The following is a 17,155-nucleotide window of genomic DNA, read 5'->3' on the forward strand; positions in this document are numbered from 1 at the left end:
CCATCGATAGTTTCCAACAAATGCCTGTAATTTTATCGTGTTTATGGAACATTTCGATTTTCGCGCATTTATTTCCTCCAGCGCAATCAAATAAGTAGAATCTAAATGGCGATTTCTTTCATCCTGCAAACGTTATAACAGGTGTTTCCGTGACAACCGATTTAAAAAGAAATTCTATTCGGTTGCAAAGGTTTTGCAAGCCACTGTATTTGATGAAGTTTGAAATACACTCGTCACAGCGTTCCTAAACATTGTTGGCGAACTTGCGTCAAACGCTCGTTTTTCGCAACAGTTTTCCAACAAATTCACAAAATCTTGCACCGAGAGAGTCAAACAGAATCCGACCAGTTTGAAATCAAAGAACGGCAACAGCTTCCGTTGTTGGAAAGTTATTTCAACCGGTGGGATTACGTGAAATTATCAGCGAAAGGGTAGCGTTGAAACTTATCGGCGAGTTTCATCGTTCGATGAACAACGCAGCTCGTAACGTTTGGGCCGGATTCCCAGTGAATTTGCGAATGTATTCGCGAGCGCGGTAACAGCCGCAGGGCAAAGTAAGTACAAAGGGAAAGTTGCCGGTGCCTGTAAATGACACGTGCGATCGCGCAGTTGGCGCGTTTTCGATGACAAGCGTCTATTTACCGGCTGCGTTTCCGTGTATTTTCCCGTTTCCACGAAAGATACACAGTGGCTCACGAAAGTACTCGAATACGTACCGCAGAATTTTTTAATGAATATATTATGCGCGTCGTACGAAACTTGTTGAAATCTCGTTGGCACTGTAACGAGACCCGGCTGCCGTGATAACAATAGGAAAATTTTTAACCAATCCGAAAATGTATATGAAAGTTACAAGACGTTTACCGCCAACGTACACTTTTGTCATTCTGTTGGTAAAGTTTGAAGCGAATCTGAGAACGACGAATCGTACGTATTGCCTAAGATGTATTATATATTGAGGTATAAAAGTGTACTATATATTGTATTATGCGTAAATTGTATTACAGGAAACATTTGGAAATTTCATCAACGCTATTACTAGTGGTATATTTACTGCGAATATACAGAATGTGCCAGCTGAAGGAGGCCACTTAAATATCTAGACGTAAATACTTTGAATATTTAATAACGCAAACTTTAAGTTCATATATCATATTAACAATGTCCTAAAATTTCATACTAAAAGTGTAACTATATTATAGTAGAAGTATAAAAATGACGCAGAATGAAATGTTTTACCCTCATAAAATATCTACGAGAAGATACGAAGTTACGGTACTACATTGACATCGAGAAATAAATTTTCCTTTTCTGAGAAACGCGACATTCCCCGTTTTCCCGTAAGCTATCTTCATTATTGCATTGGTAAAATTTTCAACGATTCTAGGAATATATATAGAAGATAGAAGACATTTATGGCAAACATACGTGTGCTAAAGGATTAATCTACAGCATAGAATAGTAGTCACGATCGGTGTTAAAGATTGTCGTCTCGCTACGTACCGTGATTAATTCATATAGCGAATAATTGAACGTTCGCTTGGATGAATTTCACCAAGCGTATACCTGCAAATAAATATTTTCTAACCTCCGTATGAATTTTCAGGCACGTTTCAAATTTGACCAATATAATCAGTGAAATTTCGAAACGTTTTTGTATACGATATATACGTAGAAAGTTTCTATGAGTGTTCCAGTACTTTCGTGAGCCACTATAACGATAGACGAGAAGCAGAGGGTGAGAGGATTGGCCAGGGTAGCCGAAATACTTTATGCTAAACTTAGTTTATGCCGTGAGCGTTATTGAAACTCCGAGTAGGATTACACGGCCTGCCAGAGATACGAGGCGCACCCTTAAGGTCGCGAGAGAAACACAATATCTGCAGGCTTATTTATCACCCCTACCGTACGGTCTCCACCCTCCTTTTCTACGCTTGCACCCTCGCCAGCCCCGTTGCTGGTCGCCTTGTGTTTGGAAACTTGAGGTTCGCGTTGGTCGACCAACCCTCGCCGTATGCAGACGAGGTCGTTGCTTTGAGAATTATTAACGAGTTTAAATTGCGATATACCGGTCGATGATCGTTTACCACGCATTCCCTTGGATATGATGAATGTTTAAACGTATACGTATATATTGAAATACGTGCAATTTTGTGTGCTACATTAGATTAGCCGCGTAGTATGCGGCACACACATATACGAGTGTGAGTGAATGGGAGTAAAACAGTGTCGTAAAACAGAAGAATGCAACTGTTCCGTTGGTAGTGTGGTAAAGAGGATGGTGAGACAAAGAGAGTGCTGAGACGCGCAAATGTGTATCGGCGAGTATCTTGTAAATCACATAATAAATAAATCTGCAACTATTTTCATAGCAATTTTAGGTGTGATCTAAGTGTTTCTATGTATTTATTTCGGTGATTAAGATCCACAGTTGTCAATAGTATATATTAAATCCGTAGGTGTAGTATTTTTTCATACCTTTGTTTAAAGATCATCGTTGATCGAGTTGGTATTGAACTTTGATTGTGGGTTAGGTTGTGAGGAGCACTTGTCGCCATAGAATAGGAAGCATCACGCTTATACGTACCATGAAAGATGAAAAATTTCATCACAGGAAGATAGGAAGAATGTTAGTTTTGTTCCACTTATTTATCATTGCTGTGGTTTAGCCAATATTCTGTCGCCCTAGAGACAAGTATTATGCAAAACAGTCTGTCGATCGTTACGTCAATAATGAAAATACGCCAATACGTTTATGAACAGTTTTAATAATTTGATAATCAATAACGAGCGAATGGGAAGAACCAACGACGTTAAAAAACGTACGTGGTTTTTGAAGAGTGGACACAGAGAAGTAAATTGCGCGAATAGTAAATCAGAGATTAACGGTAATTAGTAATTTCGGGAAATTATCTACGTTCTAAAATAGTCCGCTTAATCTCGCGAAGGACACGAATCCTGCAAACTTCAATTTCAATATCCCGCGCGATTTCAATCACAGCGTCGCCGATAAGCAATCGTTTCGGATTCGATTAAGCGTAATCCTTTTACCGGCGATGAGAACGATCTCTCTAAATACTTCCAAAAAAAAAAAAAAAAGAAAAAAATACGTCGAGTCGCGCAAACACTGCGATAACGAGCGGAAAATAGTGCGAGCGAAGATTAAAAGAAAAAAGGAAAAAAAAAAGGAACGAAGCGGTGAAACGCCTCTTGTTTAAACGTTAATAACGCACCATCGTAATATACCGTTGCCATTATCGTTAAACCGCATTATAAAATTCAAATAGCCGGCTAGATCGTGGGGGAGAAAAAAGAAGAAGAAAAAAAAAAAGAAAAATAAAAAGAAAAGAACGAGGCTACAGATCGCGAAAATAGAGTTTAAAGCGGACTATAAACGAAGTCTGGGAAGAAGGAAGAGGGCACGACCGAGAGAAGACGCGAGATTGGTCCGCGGCAAGTGTGGTCTTGCACCGTGGATACAGGTTGAATGAGGATGGAAATGGGAAATAGAGGAAGAAAATGTCTGGAGAGCAAGCACGGGAGAAAGAGAAGGGAAGATGGAAGACTCAGAAGGGAAGAGTATCCGGATAAGCCTTTGTGGGGCGAGATAAAAAGCTGCTTCCTTCCGGATGGCGACTATTAAAACCGTACCATTATGGAATACATAGTAGTGTATCCTCGTCGGCGCTTTTATTTCATTACATGGTTTGCGCGGCTAACGAAATTACCGCAATTTCGCGGTGTGCCGGCCGCCACGGAGCCACTATGCTTCGTTGCTCTACAACTCAACCTCCTTCAACCGCCAGCAACCCCTTCGTCCACCCTCTTTGCTCTACTCGCTCGTTGCCGCTCGTTCGACGACTTCCTCTCGAGGATTCCGGAGCACGTACTAAAGCGGAAAATCTTCTCGCCCCGCAGCCATGTCTCGATTCCCGGCCTTCCTATCGAATGCTCGTTAATTACGGTTATTATAGCGAACACGACGAGAGATGTCGGGGGAGCGATGCGTCACGGGCCCCGGACGCACATTTTGACAGTGAATATGCGAATTACCGCACTGATATTCACCGTGAAACACGTACACGCCGATGGATTCGCATGGCAACGAGTTCGTTTGGAAAAGGAAATCGACCTTTCCAGAGATTTTGCAGAGAAATAGACGCGAGGTGGGATTATTCCAGGCACCTCAGCTTCGACATCTTAAGATACCATCTTAAGTTTCGCCTTTTCACATCGGCACGCGCTAGAATTCTACTTATTCGTACTGCACTCGTCGGGACGAAATTTCAGTCGACGTCCGATTAACTGAACTTTTGCCAGTTCAATTTGCTTATCTGAACGCGAGTTCCTATTATGAGAACGAAGAATAGCAGGTAGCGGAGAACATTTGGATATTACATGAAAATTCCAATTGTGTAAACTGTTTGTAGCCCGAAAAATTCAAGCCAACGGAGTTCTACCATGAAACAAAGTACTGTCTCCTGTGCAAATTATATATATTTAAATAAATAAATAATAAATCTATGGAATATTTTCACTCTTTTCGTTTCGTTATATTACGTAAGCGTTACCGAGTGATATTTAGTACGTCAAACTTCGATGTGTGTTGGCGAAGCGCGTCCTGGTTCAATCGGCCGTATCGCTGTTTTTCGTCGGTGGTTGGAGGGTTCTGTTGGACGGTTCCAACCTTGCACAGATTTTTCAAACTAGCTGTTGCGAATTTAGAAAAAAAAAAAAACAGTTTAAAAAACTATCGACTGAAAAATTGTTTGATCCTTTTGTTCGCAAGGTCAGGCCAGTTTGGAATTCCTTCCGTACGGCTGATTGAACGGTAACGCGGAGGAAAGGGTGCAAATAAATTTAGCACCGACGGATGGAGTGGAATATCAAATACCCATCGAGCAGGGCGACTTGATTCAAAAAAGAAATACCAAACAACCAGACAGATGCGCCTTTGAATTTATGTACCGTCGAGAAAGTTGCTGTTCTTTGAAAGAATCTTCAAAGGAACTTCGTGAGTGTATTCCAGAAGTAAGATTTCAAACACAAAAGTCCGAAGAAGGGTGGAGTCGCGTATTAAAATTGTGTTTCTATTCGATATGCAAGTTCCAAGGATTCTTGCAATAGCATTGATAGCTTCACCAAACATATTTTCCTCCATTGAATCTTCTCCTTCGTGTACGGGGCTCTATGAAAAACATAAATAGGTCAACTAATGGAGATATCGAATATAAAGAACGCGCGATTCGAATACGACGAGCCCTTTGAAAATACGCAATAAATCTGCAATGTCGCATAAGACGCCAACAATTCTACTATCGTTGTCATGTGACTTATTAGTTTAATCGATATATTTGACGTTTCAGAGAAAATTGTAACTAACGTTAGACAAAAACGCATGTATAATCCGAGAATCGAGCGCAAAGATAGCTTCAACGTGGAATTGATTAACGATATTAGAAATATTCAAATTGCTCCTCTACGACGATCGAAAACCGTGATTTATCATATTTTTCATTTGAAATCTTTAGAATATATCGAGCGTGTTATATTATCAACGACATGTATTAATTATTAGAAAGGAACGTAGATTATTTAAGCGTTAAGTTTTGTACGCGAGTCGATTCAGCTTAGCCAAATTTAACGCTTCAAATTGAGAAGAACACGAGAGAAATAATTTTTCACGGCGAGACAAGGGGGAGATGAAAAGAATCAGTTTCGACACGTACGAGTATCGATGCGACAACCTTACGCACGATTTACAGATCTTCGTCGTGAGAGAAGGGAACAGAAATAGCGGGATGGAAAGCGAGAAACAGGCGGCCGCGTAGTATTCCACAACGATGGAAAAGATTTGGAAGACTGGGGAAAACGTAAAGGGAAACGAGAAAGAGAGGGTGTGAAAAATGCAAAGCCATCGACACGAGAAAAACGAATGTTCGACCGTGCGGAATCTGTAGGAGACACGTTGTCGAACACGAGACATTGTCTGCCAGTTCGTGCAGTGCTCTACAATAATAGAATTTTCAAACTTTATTCCCCGTACCAAGGTCTCTATTTCTCCTATCCTATCGAAATTGTTATTTCTAACAGTCTCGAAAAATATTTTTTTATCCGATCGATTACGCTCTCTAACAGAAATTTTTATTGCGTTTTATTACCCAACGTATGGAGGAATTTTCTTCGATTATTTAGCTTGTTATTCAATAGCTTGCTATTGAATTGTACGGAAAGTTGGTGGTATTTTTCATCAGTCGATTTATTCTACTCTATTCTGCATGTTTATTATGCACTATTAAAAAATATCTCCTCGACAAATACTGCTCCCACTCGAACGTGGAATGCGAACGTGGAGAAAGGAACTCTTCAACGGGAAGAATATTTTTCAAGAAGAAACAAAGACTTGATATATTTCGATTCAAAGAGCACAATCGTGCCCATCCGTAGTTCAACATTAGCGAAAGCAAAATAAAGAAGGAAAGAGAGATGGAAACTGCAAAAGATCCATTTCCATTAAATAACATTAATTTCCTCTAGCAGCTACAATGGCTACAAAAATTATTGCCATAATACGTACATACGTATTCTGATATTTACACAGCACTTAATTAGATTCAAGCGTACCAAATATCGTACCGTTTAAATAACATTTTTCCATGACTACAAAAATTTCACACCACCAAAATGAAATATAAAATCTATTAAAAAAGAAAAAAGAAACGTTTCGTCGGAAAATAAGGATGCGTACCATTTTCTAACCACTGTATAACTACCAAGCTTTATTACCAAATAAGAAAATACACCTTCTGATAGGTGAGCATTTAGACATTAAAAGCCCGGTCCCATTGAACCGAAGATGAATCTTGGAAGAGTGGAGCGAAGCTTCCCTCGTCGAACCAACGGTCGTTCGCGTGTGACGAGAGGCAATGGAGGAAAATGGAGTCCGTGCATTATTTTGGTGATGCATTCACGCGGGCCACTGTGCGCGCGGCCCGTGCACTCTATATGCGAGATGTGCATGGAAGCACGAACGAAGCGTGTTCCAGCGAGAGCATTCGCGTGTACGCCTCGCCGCGCCCAGCCTGTTTTTCCCTAGGACGAGTGAATGCGGGCTATGCATACGGGGTAGGAACAAAACTCGACCACGAAGCCGCGATACGCTTTTCAGAGACGAGCGAGCACGATAAATCGGCCAGGATTTCTCTTAGATGTTTTCCGCGTCGTGATTGCCCGTTATCCGAAAACCTGTCGTTTCGACTCGTACAGATTTTCAATGGCGAGATCGATAGGTTAACCGGAAGCGAGCTTGAAATAAAATAACGTAAAATGATATTCGATGAATTCTGCGACGTCCCGGTACGATGATCGTTCCTCTCGATCGCGTGGTAAATTTTTCTCTATGAAATTTTCTAGAAAAGAACGCCAAGTTCTACGTTGGATTAATCCAACGACGCGTTATTGATATTTTTCGACGTTATCGAATTCTGTTCTTTTTTCCTTTTTTTTTTTTTTTTTTCTTTAATATCGCGGTTGTGAAAGGTAATTTCAAGGTTTCGCTCGATAGACTTCTTCTTTATTCTTTCTGCCATACAGGTGATTCTATGATTTCATGAAATTTCAAGAAATGCTATAGTATTTCTGTAAGATTCCGGTATTTGTATTATGATAAATTGCTAGGTTCTGGAAATGAGATTGATAGGATTAATTCCGCTATAGTTCTAGATCCTTCGACCGAATTCTACGAACGTTTCGACGAGCGAGAAGATTTTTAATGTTACAGGAAAAATCTTTGGCATAAAATTGATACAATTAATCTGTCGTATTGTACATTTCCATCGTGTCCATATTGCTACGATTGTCTTTATTTGATTTCATAAATTATTGAAAATATTTGATCGTATAATTGTGGAATTACAGCGTGACGATTGAATTTATCGTAGTTTTACGTCGCTCGTGTATGAAAATGGAAAATCTCGTTTTAAAACAATAGGGGAACGATGCGATTTTAATCGATTCATTCGGATTGAAAGCAATTGTTTGAACGGAATAATTCTAGAATTAAAACGCATCGATTTAAGCCACATTATGTCGCCTATCTTAATTTCATTATTTCGATTTTTCTGCCTGATCATTCATCACAAATTTCCACGACAAACGAACGAATAATAAAATACTTCAATTCCATCTGTCGGAAATTATTTTCGGCCGGCATGAATTTCAGCTTAAGAAGCTTCATCAAGAGAGAGAGAGAGAGAGAGAGAGAGAGAGAGAGAGAGAGAAGCGGCAAAGTGGCGGAGTGAAAAAAAATTAAATCACCATTAAGCGCATCTGGTGGAAAGGCATTTTTCTCATTGAACTACTTAAGGGCTGAAACGTTAATGCAAGCGTCACGAAGGGCTGATGTTTAAGTGGCGGACCGCTACGGCGACGTAGACGAGGGCCGATGCGCAAATGATACACGTTGCACGAAACGACGCCACGTTTTGCCAAGGGTGGCTGAGTAGGTAAGTAACGAAGCGTGAGTAACTAACCGTCGTAAAAGCACGAAACAACGTACGAGCGTCATGCTCGTAAAACGTCGGTACGTGTTCTGCTCTTTTTGGCCACGCGGTAACGCGTTTCGAAACCAACTTGACGAGCAAGGTGACGGACTATGCTCGCAAACCACTTCGAACTATTCGAAGAACGACCAGTTTCTCATTGTCTGTGCTTCCTTACGTTCGCTTTGCACGGTAACAAATTTACCGTACGTAATTACACAGGCCTACAAAAGCATCGGAATACTCGAACACACCTGACATGAATATATTTCGCACGAAACATTTTGAAACTTCATTGCCATCGTCATGAGAGTTGCCATTATCACGATTATATCGATCAGGCTTGAAACCAATCTGAGAATATATATAGAAGTTACGCGATATTTATTTGCAAGCATGCGCTACACGGAGAACACTGTAGTATTTGACCACTGAGTCATTGTCTATTCTCGTATAATATATAGTAACACTATCAAAAGTATATATGGGCTCCGAAGCATTTGAGATTCTTCGGGTTTGAATCACGTTATCGGTACACTGTGCCTTGTACCAACGTTTCGTCACATACCGATTCACTTGCTCGGGCCAGATGTCAAAACGTCTAATTTACGTCGTACAATTCGCAATTACGTGACAGCGCAACGTACCAATAAAACGATCGAAATCCAAAGAATCAGAACCATGTCATTCATGGTGAAAGTTTCGAATCTAAAATATACAGCATTTGTTAAAAATAAAATTTCGTTGAAATAGAAAGTCAGTCTTACATATACAGCTACGTTGGAATTACAATTTTGGCTGGAATTTTTATCAGCCATTGTATACGAGGGAAGATAATCTCTCCTTCGAAAACGAGGAAATTGACATGGCGGAAAATAGTTTTACAGATGCGTAATGGATCTTTCGTAATAACTCTATTTACGTATCGCGTTATCGTTCCCAGTAGATCCCACGGATCGAGATAGCAAGTTGGTCGGAAAAGGAAGCGTATTACGATGCTTTCGATTGTTAACAAGTCCGTGAACAACAAGGTTAACATGAAGCCAGCTCTGTGGTCGTTTTTCTCTCGACTGCAGGACTGGCCTTCCGTTACCTATTTTCCAGCCAGTCTCGATCTATTCAATCTCGATGCAAAGGCGATCTCACGTGCAGTAATAGCTTGTCAGCCGCACCGAGGTCGTTTCTGATAAACGGCAGCTTCTCTCGGCAATCCTTTCTTAAGGTTCCATAGCACGAATGCTACCTCTCCGTTAGACCCTTTCGTCTCGCTCTTCACCCTCCTGGTTACCGCATAATACGTTTACCGCTACGTGAAATTGTTTGCTGAAACGTCGTCGTCCCCTTCTATTTTTACGTTATCGTAAACGTACGTATCGGGACACGTCATAACAAATTGAAAAATGGATATACACGTGTCCCTTTTATTTTCTCTGTGTTGTCTTTCGGCACATTGTTCGGCTGACACGATAAATTAGATTACATTTTATTTTACATGAGCAGTCGTATTTTCTCAAGGATAGAGTTTGTAACTTGCGACAGGTTTTCAAAGAAGATTTCAATGTTAATATTTGTTGTTCCGAAACATTGTTGGGCTGACACGGTAAATTAAATTACGTTTTATTTTACACGCGCAGCCGTATTTTCTTAGGGATGAATTTTGTAACTTGCAACAGGTTAAAGAAGAGTTAAATTTTAATATTTGTTGTTCCGAAACATTGTTAGGCTGGCACGATAAATTAAATTACGTTTTATTTTGCGCGCGCAGCTGCACTTTCTTAAGGGCAGATTTTCTTCTTGCAACAGGTTAAAGAAGATACAAATTTCGATATTTGTTTAAGGTTTTGCGCGGACGAGTACAGAAAAACATTACAATTATTATAAAATGTGTTTGTAGATTGAATAAATCTTCCTTTAATCTGTCGACGTATCGTGGATATTGTTACATGTCAGAAACAGGGACTTATAGATTTAGTGTAACATAGATTTTACGTTAAGCTTAAGTTATAATACTTGTTTGTTTAGAAACTTATCGTATAAGGAGAGCCAAGAGCAAGGTACCGTATATTATATAACAATGATACGTGGCTAATGAAATGGAGCGATTTTTGCAAGTAAAATTTAATTCACTTGATTCGATCGAGCGTATGATAATGTAATAAAAGGACGATGGAGCTTTCAATTGCATCGCAAAATCAAATATTACACAAGCAGAGCGATGATACGTGATTCACCGAGTAACCGTGATTCGTGAACGCAATGGTAAAATGGCACACTGACTATCGCAAATTATAAGCACAAGGAAGAATTTTAATGTATCATAAAAACATAGAAAGAACATTTTTTTTTATTAAAATCACAAAAAAACCATACCTGAGGCGTGCAACTAAAAAATGTATCCGATGAAAGTCACTCCACGCTGTCAGAAATAATTTCGTCAAGCTATCTCAAAGACTAAAGAAAAAAAAGAAAAAAAAAAATATAGAAAGAATAGTGGGGAAGACGAAAAGCTGGCAGTTCGCTAATAAATTCGGTGGGCCGAAACTCGGGTGGAAACCGAAGGGAAAAGACGGACTCTACTCGCGAAAGCAATATTCCCGATAGCGGGCAAGACAGACGTTTTCTCATTTCCGCGTAAAGACCCTCCGGCCGGAACTTCGTGACCGTTCCTCGTTTGTCTCTTCAAGGCCGCCACGAGGGCCCCGTCCCTAATACCAATTATACATTTTTACTTGGAAACGAAATTTCGTGTGACACGCAGCCAATTTGCCGCGGATCTCTTAGGGAAAGGACCAGATATCGGCGTCGATTATTTATTCCGATGCGAAGGATTCAACGATGTTAAAAGGATAAGGGAAGAATGGCTTTTTCTTGCGTCGAGGACCGTATCGGTCCTCGTTTTCGTGACTCTGAATCGTTTGTCTTGGCCAGAGGGTGGTTGCTCGCTGCAATTTGATATTGATTACAATTACCATCGAGTACGATGAACGACAGCTGTTGGGAATTGTCCTCCGAAACGTTCGCACGACGTAAGAGCTGGTTTCGCGGAGTAATTGGATAACTCGGATAATTTGAGAAGTGCCACTTTGCAGGTGTGTCGTTCTTCTTTAATTATCCCTGTGGCTAACGTAAATTGGAAGGACGCGTGCGAGTTATCGGGGCCGGTTCAATCTTTTCCGCGTCGTTTGAAACAAGTTGGCTTATGCTTTTGCGTAGATGAACGAAATTATCGTTTTCCTCCGATTGTCGTAGGATCCAGTTTTGCTGATAACGTACGGAATGGATATAGCGACCGCAGAAGGTATCGGCACGCAACCTTATTTTCCAATGAAGCGTTTCTCGGCTTATTTTCAGAGAACACAATTTTTGTAGTCACAAGAGAGTACCGCTAGATGATGCGGAATTTGATACAGGTACTTGGACCTAATTAATGTTACGATAAATACATTCGGACGTGCCAATACTTTCTGTAGCTTATTTTTGAACATTACAAGTTGAATAAGAATATTACCGCGTCCAAGAAGATATACACATCGTCACTTGTAATTAGACTGCAGATTTTTACGCGAATTTCTATCCTCGCGAATACGATTAAGAGAATAGAATCCAGGCGGAGATTAAAGAGTATTATACTTATTTGATATGTTTTTGCATATCATTGTATGCGTTTTTGTGTTTTAAAATTTCTCATAATTGGATAAAAATCCGCGGACAGCTTATAATTATTCGAAGAATGCACCTTTTACACTTTGCTTCGCCTCTAGCGTAAAATCTAAGGGTTCTTTGCTACTACAACACAAACGATTTTTTGCCGTCTTTCTTAATTAAAATGTTCTCTTTAGCGTTTTTTTCTTTTTCATTTTTCAAGATGCACGTTGAATTATTTAAAGTTCCGCGTGTCTCTTACACTTTAAACGAAGTTACGGCGTACAGCCTGTTATAAAATGATAAACGCGTATTTTTAATTGCACGAACAGAAACAAAGAGCATAGAAAACGACGATAAAACGTCGATTTTCTCGAATAAAACGGCAGCTAGGGTATTTCAATTAAGAAGGTCAATTCGTTGGGAAAATGAGCATTGTTTCGATCGTATCATTAATTTGAAATTGTATCTGTTTAAAATTCCAATTGTTCCAGCTACATCCATCGACGTTCCAAGTCGCTCAATAATAAATATGTGGTAACGTAATATGTTAAAACGGTAAACGTCAATGAATGGAATATCTTTATTTGCTCGAAAACGTTACACGCGAATGATGAACTTCCACCTTATTAAAGCAATTTTCGAAAACAAGTTTCTTCCTCGTGGCGAAAATAAACGCGTATAAACGCGTATCTCCCCGGCGTTTTTCGATATTACGTCAAACTGATTGGCATTTTAAGAATTTAACGAGAACGGCACGCGAATCGATTCCGGGCTACGTGAAATCTCGGCTATTTATCGGTCTTCGGTGACGTTAAATCATTCATACTCGTGACAGAAAAGTTTACAGTTATCACGGTTTACGCAAAAACAGGCGCGTCGATAGCTGCGTGCGCTGACATTTCAAGAATATATAAATAGCCGTTGATCGAAAGTTCCGCTTTTAAAAAAAGCTAAACCATCCCTGTAGAGGCGTCCTTGCTCGATTCGAGCGATCTAAGCTCCTGATGGTTTCTCGCTCGAGTTGCTTACATTATACAGTAGCTCGTAGAGGTACTCGAACACTCGTAGTAAAATTTTATGAATACATTACGCGTGTGGCAGAAAACCTTTTAAAATTTTCTTGCCAATATAACGAGACGCGAGCATCATTATTATATCGGTAAAAATTTGAAACCGCTTTGAAAATGTACGTACATGGAAGTTCTAAGACATTTAATACGATTATACGCTTGGTAGAGTTTATCAAAATATTCCAACGATCAATTATTCGTCATATTAAGAGGAGAAAATATTGAACACGGTGTACCGTCTGTAATGCTAATTATACGCTTAAGATGGCTACCAGCGCGGTGTAATAATTTTCTACTACGTTTGCTCGCGGTAAATATCTTGTAACTCTTTTTTAAGGGTTTTCAGATTCGCTTGAAATTTTATCAGAGCAAACTTGACAAGCCCGTCAAGATGAAATTTCATGATAAAAATGATGAAATTTCAAAATGTTTCCTACAACACACCCGATAACATACGCGATATATAATACATTTTAATATGTCGATATGTAGTACGTTTTACGTAATACGTTCAGTATATACGTCTTCACGTTGGTTTGAAATTTGACCAATTGATCGCGGCTCATTAATTGGTCTCATTAATTGGTGAAATTTCGAAATGTTTTATACAAATCATGCGATGTATACATAATACATCTTATTAGCTCAGTAGAATAGTACGTTTTATGTTTAAAGTCTTTATACGATCATATGATACCTAGGAGCTGTTACAATGTTAATGAAATTTCGAAGTATTTTGTATAACATACGCGCGATATGCTTATAAATGTTTTCCACGACAAGAAAGCACTTTGGTGAACCAGTGTAGCAGACATTATGCTGAATGGCGTCAGGCCATATTTCTTTGTGCTTTCGTTTTTTCGTAACGCTTTTTCTTCGTCGGTAAACCATGTCGGGCGTTAAAATGTTAAAAAACAAAGGGAAGATAAAAGGAGAAAAAGAGGAGGGGAAAGAATTAACGAACAGCGCCGCCGTGGAAACGTTTTATAATTTAACAATGTTAATAAAAGACGCACGTCCCGGTCGTGATACACGACTATAAAAATGCATCGGCTACAATGTACCTTTATCAGGATAAAACTCGTATCGTATTTAATAATGTAAGAGCGCCTGCGGGCCGGTTAATGTTGATAACGCCGCAGACGTTTGCGAAATAGTTGGCCAGACGCCGTCTCAAAATTTGCCACCGTATCGGCGTCGACTACGAATTTTAATAGCGCGCCTTGTGCTCCTGTCGCATGAATACCGCGTTTCTAGTACGGTTTTCAAAATTACGACGAACGAGAAGGAGGACGATACGGCGAAACATTAACGAAAAAGGGGGAATCAAACTTTTTCGCTTTTGTTGTTCCACTTTCTTATTTCGCTTCTTGCTGTAATACCGAGTAATTATGATTAACATTCGATGTTTAAGGTTTCATCTTCTCTTCCAAGCTGTTAATTGAAATAAAGTTCGAAATTTATAATTGAAATAAATGAAGTTTCTAGCGGTATAATTACGAAGAAATAATCTAATAATTTAGTAACTTTCCGATGAATTGAAAATAACGAACGACTATAAATATCGCAAAATATGAAACGTGGATGTTGTGAAAGGTAGGTTTATTCAATTGATACTGCTAGAATATATCGATATCAGGTGTCTGTGGTTCCATGACAAACCGACACAGTGATGTCAAAGGGTGTAAACGTAACAGAGGGTTGTAAATCGATTAGAACGACAGACAGACGATGGTTACATAATCCGTTGGGAGGGGACATCGGCAAGATCGCGTCTCTCTGGTATTGTGCCTCTCTTTCATTGCGAATTATTTTCTTGGATAATAATTGCTTGTTTCTAAAAAGAGCTTTTACCTAGGAAAACGCGAGAATAAAGTAGTAGTATTTATTCAACTTAACTGATCAGTGCTGTAATAAAAACAATAGCGTACAAATGCCTTTGGTAGCCACTGTATATTCAAATACAATCGAATAAAATTAAATTTCAAAATCCATCACTTTTTCAGCAACCAGGCAGATATCCTGATAATCGAAAAGTTCGTTCAATCGCTATAACTTGGCCGATAGTTATAGGTTCTAATAGGTGAAAAAAGCTCGATAAAAGCGCAGAATCGATATAACGAAATATACGAAGTACGTAGAAACGTAGCATGCAAACCAGAAAACGTCACGGATCAGTGATCGAGGTACGTGACAAAAAGCAGCCAAGAAATGAACTTACCGACGATTAATTCTCGTGGGCGTTTCATCGCGATTATTGTCTGCAATTAATATCGCGAAGGTATTAAAAAAAAAAAAAAAGGAGGAACAAAAAAAGAAAAGAGAAATCCGCTAGCTCACGGCGATTGCCACGGTGTAAAAGCGTGATCGATACGTCGTCGTATTTTATAAATTACCGTGCATCCCCCTTTAAGCGTTTAGATCGCCGCCAGGGCGAATATATTCAAGCGGCCACGCTAAACGAAATGGAATGCCGATACTCACGCGACCTCCTATCTTTTCGAGAGCTTATTTCTTTCGTAGTCACGACCGCGTGAAAGTTCATCGCGTTTTCCACTTCGCTCTCGATGAAATTTACATAAAATTCCCGCGAACACGCGACACACGACGTTTTGTTATCGTTTAATTTTGTTCGCTGGAATTCCGTTAATTTTTGGTATCCTCATCGCGAGCCACAGAACGAAAGTCGGTGCACGATTACTTACATTGCCCTTCGTTCTCGTACGTTTCGTTCGCGTTTCTTCCTCGTTCAAATTATTTCTCGAAAGACAAAGCCTCCTCTCGGTCTCATTTTCCGCTTCATTTTTTCGATGCACCATTAAGAGACTCGTTTTAAAGGTATGAATATGTGCACATGTATTTCCCTCATTTCTCGGAAAGTTTTTCCCCTTTTCGTTTTCTTCCAGCCAGTTCGGTTCGCGCGTCTTCCTTCGAGAGGCGGATCTCGAAAATGTTACGTTCTCTTTTTAACGTGTAATCTTCATTCCTCTCGACTCTCTGCTTTTATTTATTCCTTCCCTTGGTTCTGTTATTTCTTAATGATTTCATTATGCCGACTGTCGGTAGAGATCGTTATCTCAGAGTTTGCTCCGGTTTTAGATATTCTACGCTTCATTCGAATACGACGTATGTTTGTCATGTTCAAAGCATACGAAATAAAAAGGTAGCAAGCAACGCGATCACTAACGAGCTGTCGCAATTTCTTTTTAAATAATCAATAATTTCTTATACATAAATTTATATAAATGATATAAATATAATAATAATAAATTAATTAAAAATACATATAAATTCCTAAATCGGATGAGAAACGAGAAATTCGCCAAAAACAAAGTTTCCTTTGAATGTACGATCCTGTTAATACGATCATCAAATAAAATTTAGATTTTCAACGCGCTGTCGTAATTCGTTTAACGAGATAAACATACAGAGAGTACTTTTTCTGATTACTCGGACGGGAGTAAGAAGATCATTTCAGCCATTGTTGGAGCCATATTATGAGTCACGAGGAGTAGGAATCGTTCAAATGGACAAACTTACTTCTTTCTTTTTTTCCTTCCTTCCTTCCTTCCTTCCTTCCTTCCTTCCTTCCTTCCAGAAGCGTTTTAAGGTCTCGCGCGATGAATGCCGATGATCCTACGCAGCGTTCAAATATTTGGATCCCATGGCACGTACGATCGAAAAGGAGGCGCATTCTGCTCGAGAGAGCGAGTCAAGGAGGGAAGTCTAAAGCAGCAGAAAATTCCGGAATCGTCCCGGGAAGAAGTAAATCGAAGTGCGTAGACCAAAATGTACCTGACGACTCGGGACGGTAATCATACGTGACGCGAGCTTCGTATAAGTCGATTAAAGACGTTCGACTACTTTTATCGGTGTAATAAATAATTTTCGATATTGGCT

The 17,155-nt window shown here is 39.5% G+C and overlaps 1 protein-coding gene across 1 annotated transcript in view; it reads right to left on the reverse strand.

Annotated features, from left to right (window-relative positions):
* The window catches only part of LOC122573261 (protein rhomboid), a 491,317-nt gene that overhangs the window by 235,648 nt on the left and 238,514 nt on the right, over nucleotides 1–17,155 (reverse strand). The gene's annotated exons all lie outside the window — the stretch shown is intronic.

This window comes from Bombus pyrosoma, linkage group LG11, assembly GCF_014825855.1.
Source record: "Bombus pyrosoma isolate SC7728 linkage group LG11, ASM1482585v1, whole genome shotgun sequence".
Lineage (NCBI taxonomy): Eukaryota > Metazoa > Arthropoda > Insecta > Hymenoptera > Apidae > Bombus > Bombus pyrosoma.